This window comes from Python bivittatus, unplaced genomic scaffold (assembly GCF_059951505.1).
Source record: "Python bivittatus isolate LINGU-HERP-01145 unplaced genomic scaffold, Pbiv_v1 ctg000070_np1212, whole genome shotgun sequence".
In the NCBI taxonomy this organism is placed as follows: Eukaryota; Metazoa; Chordata; class Lepidosauria; order Squamata; family Pythonidae; genus Python; species Python bivittatus.
Genome location: NW_028277034.1, coordinates 13716338 through 13723277, shown reverse-complemented (window position 1 = coordinate 13723277; position 6940 = coordinate 13716338).

Sequence of the window (6940 nt, the reverse complement as noted above, 5' to 3'; positions counted from 1 at the left end):
GAAAATATCTCTAAAATACTGCAGAAAACAATTAAATTCATTGACAGGGCTTAATACACTGAGATCATGGTAGCAATAATCATGGGTTTTGAAATATGGATATATCCTATACATGTTAATCACTGTATCCATGTATTAATGAGCCTGCCACTTTCTATTCATATCAAGGCTGGCATGTGTGTGGTTTTTATATATTGCTGCTTGCCACAATATATAATGCTTCATTTGTCCTTGAAACCTGCACTTCCAACTGTGGAGTTTGGGAGGAGACATATAATACTAGCATTAAGTGTGGTGTGCATAATGATCCTGATTTCCCTTTGTGAGGCTGTTTTTAAAGCCAGAAGCAGGAATATTCACTTCATCCTTTAGTGATTGTACAAGTACAGTGTGAACTAGTATTTGTTCATATAAGTACTTCTTAACTGGTCATGGATTAGATATGCACATTTCCAAATAGTGATGGGTGAACTCTCATCAGCCTCTGTATTTATAAGCTTTTTCAGAAAGCATTTATCAAAGGAAGTAACCCATTTCCTGAGAATTGTCTCTCACATCATAATGTTGACCCGTGAATATTCTTTAGCACTGGGTGAATTACTCTAGGCTTGGATTGAAATAAGGGAATCTATGATCTTAGTCTTTTTTGACACTGTAGTAGATATTGAGTATATTACATTTTGCTCATTCATTTGCCTCATGGAGATTAGAAAAATCTTCCTCCCATTTGATGAAATAGGAAAAAAACAGTTTGGGGGAAAAAGGTGGACAAATAAGCAGATGTTTGGCTTGTTATATATAATTCTTATCTGATTAAAAAATGAGCTGAAGAAGTGTTCAAGAGTAACATCTCATGTGAGCTTCTTGAGTCCCACATCCCTAGACTCATATTTCTAAGCAAAGAAGTATGATTCTTGGAAACTTGTCACAAACTTGCTGATTGGGCCATGGATGTAGGATTAACATGCTGGCCACCATCATCAGCCATGGCAGAGATTCACTAATAAAATCAAATTCTTCAGCCCATGTCCAAACAAGCTGTACCACTGTTGATGAAAAGCTTTCAGATCTGTATGGAGAAATGATACCTACATAAAATATATAGAATAAGTAGGCAATACAAAGAAAAGCTTGAGAAAAAAATCTGCAAGTCATGGCAACCAAGCAATGTTCCTTCAGACGAATGGAAGTTTTTATTCAATAAATTTGATATACAGGAATCTGTATTATACTGTGTCAGAATATTTGCACAGCTAGTCTATTATTCTTTATTCTGTTTAGCACAGTCTTCCTGAATCTCAACGCCTCAGCAGTCAGAATCTGGCAGATAGCATGGATATTGTTGAGAATGCTAGGATTTGGTCCATCTATCTGGAAATTGCCCAGATGGGGAAAGCTGCTGTATAGTTTTACCTTACCTTACCAGTAAACTTACTGATCTTTTAAATTGGAGACCCCAAGTCTCCAGGGACATGTGTTTGGTAAAATATGTATGCTGAACCATGGTTACCAGGAAGCAGAGCAAAATGTGTTCACAAACATTTTTAAAATAATCAAAAATCTACCTAAAGTAGCTTACTGACCCACACAAAGTACAATCCTACCTAAGAAAAACTTTTCTCAGTCTCCTTTCTGGGAAACATGGCAGTTGAAATACAATACATCTGGAAGATTGGGGAAGGTTGGGTTTTGATTTGAGATTTATTAAAAGAAAATAATACCACAGCATGTGCAGTTTCCTGGAATTTTGTGTCTGTTAAAATATATCAAACAAATAACATATTCTTAAAAAGAGAGAAAACCATATATGTCAATAACTCAGTTGAACATCAGCAAAAAGTCTGAAATATGGTGTTATTGTCAAGCATCCAGAGAATGCAAGTTAACATAAGACCAGTTTCAATATTGTAAAAAAATGAATGTCCTTTTAATAGCTTTTCATATTTTAGCAAGTGTGTATTCCACTTAATAGTCTAAACAACATGTCTAGCCCTTTTTAAATAGATCCTTTTACACTGGATTGATAACAGAAACAGCAAAGCCTTTTGGGATAGTTTTTCCTGAGATCTCAAACTGAGGTTAACCTTACACAAATGAGTCTTATGGAACAGAAGACAAGCTGTATTGCCTAAGAGAAACTTTTAAATGGCAACAGAACACACACAGAAAAATATGTTCCTTCATTTCAAAGTGCAGCAGAAAAGGTGAAAACCTAATTAGTCAAAACGCCACTCAATACAATTGAGATGTATGTTGTATATATCACATTTTTCTCAAAAGATTGAGTGAATGTTTGCAGTCTTTAGGAAGACTAAAATTCTCAGGTGACAAAGAATTCTTAGTGAACAAATAAATCTCTGTAATCACAAGAGAAATGATAGAATAGTGAATGGGGGTTATCATGCTCAAGGATATAATATCTGGCATCTATGTGTATTGTGTGCACTGAGTTATCAGATATTAAACAGTACAATTAGGAATATCTTCATTCATATCAGGGCTATATGGGCCTAGTGTATGGTCACTAGGTATGGATGAGTTTAGCTTGTGGCTGTATGACTGATTTAACATGTATATCTAACATGCATCTGCACCTAACAGAAGAATGCATTTATTTTTCCCGAATATAGAAGGAAATGTCACAAGACTGAATGTAGAAACTTACAGAAGCAAAATGATTATGCTCATTTCATTATCTGGAAGTAAGACTTTGAGATGTAAGGATAAACATAAAAGTAAGTTGGATATAAGGGGAATGGGGTGCCTAGGAAGTATGTGTGATAAAACAAAAAGAAATAGATTCAAGAGTGAATGGGTGCTGAATGAATATGGGTTTAATACATACTAAAGTGATTGACCAGTATAAAAAAGTAAATTGAAGTGGTTTGGTTATATAGAGAGAATAAATGAGGACCAAATTCCAAAACAGATGAATGAAGCAAGAATGAATAGGTTGAGTATGGGAAGAAAGTTGTGATTGGCTGGAGTTGAAGAGATCCTCTAAAAGAGAGAGGTAAGGAATTTAAAAAATAAACATAAAACATAAAATGGAGTAATGAAATGGTGGATGGATATGGTGGACTCTCCTGGCTTGCATGGACATAAAAGTATGGATAAACATAGTACAGTAAATGGTTTTCATGTACACTTCATTTTCTCTTTCTTATCTCATGCCTTTGGCCTAGTATTACTTACTCCTTTTCTGGGCTCTGCATAACACTGCTAACTCTGAAAGGAAAGAGCATGAGTATGTACTGTATGCATGAAAGAAACATTGTGTTGATATAAGCAACTGTTCAATAGAATTGATTTGCAAATGGCTTCTTTGTGTTTCCCATTGTAAATTGTAAATTCCACATCTTTTGGGTCCAGTAATTCCTGACTTCTGAGTTAAGAGCATGTAAAGGTCACCATGCATGGTACAGCCAGCTAATATGAATGAAAAAAATCTTATAATTGTTATTTTTCTATTATGCATCTCTATTAAGCAATGAAAGGACTGATTAATCGCTTCTTCTGTAACATCATTGCAGAGACCTGTGTATTTCCTGGTTAGATATGTGACCTGGCATTCATCTCTCAGTAGGCATGTTTCATTGCAGAAAAGATGTGCAACTTCAGACATTACAAAGTGCATTCACCAATTCTGGTAAGTTACCATGATAAAGAAATACTGCTAACCTAATACATTATAAATATTTGAGTTTGCTGCTTTGATACAGCATGCAAAGTATACCTGCATCATGTGTATATAACTGCCTCCAAAGGGATCTGCAGCCACAATCACTGGCTTCAAGATGGTGTCATGACTGGGTGATGGAAATCCAGCCCCTCTTTATGTTTGTGCAATGCTTGAAACCTGTGTTAAAAAGGAAAGGGCTTCAGTCCCCAGTTGTTATCTCACAGTGAAGAATGACCTTGCCTGAGTGCTCAGGTCATAAGTGCAGTGTTTGCCTCATACCCTTCCTGCTTTGTTAAGAATTCAACACATGAATTGTCTGCTTCCAGTCTCATACTTGTATTTTATTTGAGAGAATCTGCAAAATTTCCCCCACTTTCTCCAATATCATCTTCAAAAAATAAAATTATGATTGATTTGGACGAGTAACCACAAGCCAGAATGTAGGCATGAAAGCTGTCATTTACTCATATCTGCAAAGAAAAGAGGAGAACAAAGAGATGAGCCTGCTCAGCTTTTTCTCATTCTATTCACACTTGTCAAAAAGCATGCAATAAAATGGCAATCATCCTGCTAACTGGGATCTAGGAATGTTCTCCTTTTTCCATTTGTTTCCTGCGTAAGAGTCACTCTTTTCTTTTCGGCCTTCATTAACAAATGTACTGCTACATTTCCTTGATGGCTGACTCTCTTATCTGTCACTAGGGTATGTTGAACATATATCAGGGCAATCTGCTTGTATTTCATGCCTTGAGTCTATAAACCACAAGTCTTCTGTGACTCTCCTAGATTCTGGCAGCCAAGGACACTCAGATATTCAGATTTTTCCCATGGTAATCCATCAGATCTTCCAGCAGAAGACTGTGACCTCCAGACCTTATTCATTAGAGCAGTCTTTTGCTCTCATAAAATGTCTTCCTCATTAGCATAGCACTAATTTGTGTGAGTAGGGTTTTGGGCTTTGAACCATTTTTCTCGAGCGTTTTCAATTCTTGACATATTCATGCAATACAGAAACTGTCATGATCCTCATTAAAAATAAAACAAAATACAATCCAAGAAATGCTGACATAATAAAATGATACTTATAATCATGGAACAGGAAAGTTAGTACTTCTGAATATCAGCATTTGAAATTTAAAAACTCTGTAACTGATGAATGTATATTCTAATCTTTATCTTACACCACATTATCTGACTTTTCCTCAAGGAGCTTAAGAAAACTATAGCTTCCAGGGACAGAACATGACATTTCACAGGAAAGAACCCCCAACATTATATTTGGTTTATTGCACTTATTCTCCAAATGTGAATTCCCACTGTTCTGTTCTTCCTGCTTAGCCCAGTGTAAGGCCAAGCCACCTAGTGTTTCAGGAGTGCAGGAATGAATGGTGTCACCCTCAGCCTGCAGCTGGCCTGCTGGGAAGGCAAAGTCCATCTGAGTTTCTAGCTGTGCCTCAAAGGTAGTGTTTTTTCCTCAATGGCACAAGCAGTGTAGTGCAGTCTGCTTGCTGAGCTTCATTCTGCCCTATCGTTCCATTTGGCTGGGGTGTGCTTTGTTGGCACCCCCTTCACTGATCCCTGCTCTCTGATTTAACAGATTCAGTAATGGGACAGTGAAATCTCCCTCCCTCTCTCTCCCTCCTTCCTGGTGAAACTGACAAGAGTTGGCCAAGGTTCTCCTTCTAGCTGAAGTAACAGGAAGAATTGTAAAACTGTTATAGCTTTTTCCCCACCAGTTCTCAAAAGATAGAATCACAGACAGGAAATTGAAAGGTGCTTGTTTGCCTGGTATGGGTGGAAGGGGGAATAAGAAGCAGGGGTATCTCTATCTATCTATCTATCTATCTATCTATCTATCTATCTATCTATCTATCTATCTATCTATGTATCATCTCTCTCTCTCTCTCTCTTCCCTCATATTAATCATGGTCTGAACAGAATACCTGGCTATCTCTGTGACCAAAATGGTAGAAGGAATTGAAATTAGAAAAGGAATTTCTTAAGCTGGCTTCATTTCCAGCTGGTTTATATTTAGGAGACAAGCAGCTGAAGGATGCAGTGTGAAAAATCCCTTGGTCATGGGAAAAACAAACAAACAAACAAACAAACCAAAAAAAACCTTCACTGAGCATCTTCATACTGATACAACCCCAAGGCTTCCTTTACTACAGATGATCTTTAAGAAAAAGTCAAAGATGAAAGCCAAGCATGCTGGTAGACTTTTGAAGGAAAGAAAATAAAATCCATGAAATAATTTGGAAGATAGCATGGCTGAAACCCTGAACAGAGGCAATCCACACTGCATCTTTATGTTGAAAGTCCCATTTATTTACTAATGGGATAATAGTGTAAAAGGATTAGTGCTGTTGCTGCTCTTAGGAACAGGAACAGTCACAGATTGGACCAGTCATTTGGCATCTGGAGTGCATTGTTGATATGAGTGACAAGGCAGAGCAAGATAGGTCTACCAGTCAGGGTTTCCCTTCAGTAACTAGTGGTATTATTATTATTTGGGGGCTTTCCACTTTTCATTTGGTTAACTAATTTGAGAATCTCTGAACGAGAGTCTGGGTGGACAGCGAGGGATGCTACGTGGTGTATCATGTGAAAACTGACAAATAGAAAGGAGGAAGCTATATAGTGTGCTGTAGAACAATTCCCATCTGGCAGATGGAATTCTAGTCTCCAGGCACTGTTTTCCCTCATGCAACAAGCAAGCAATTAGCAATTGCAAAATAAGGAAATGCTCTTATTTTCCACAGCCTAAAAAAGTCACTCCCAATTTGCTTAAGCAAAAGCTTGCTTTTTCTTTTTAATTAAGTTTTTATAAAGCTTTTTCTGGGCAATTAATTGATTTCTGGCACGTTGACAATTGCTTGATCTGAAAACTTTAAATGCTCTCATTAATCCTGCCCCCTAATTCTGATCAAACCAGGGTTTTCGGGAAATAGGTAGATTTTCTAGTATGTTGGGAGAATATTAATAATAGCTGAATGGCAATGATGACATCCTTATACATGCCCGCCCCACCAGGTAGATCAGGCCAGGAAATCAACTTCACAGGAAGGCTAAAACTATTCTTATTGAGAATGCCTATAATAACAGAATCTTGCAAATCTGATTGTGCTGTACCTCTTTCCCCCTTCTTATACTTCTGTGAATTAGGGAGGTGTCTGTCGGAGCCTCTTCTACATATTTCTGTCTGTTGTGGACTTAAGCTTAAGATAACAACAACAATTTATTAAATGTATGCCACCT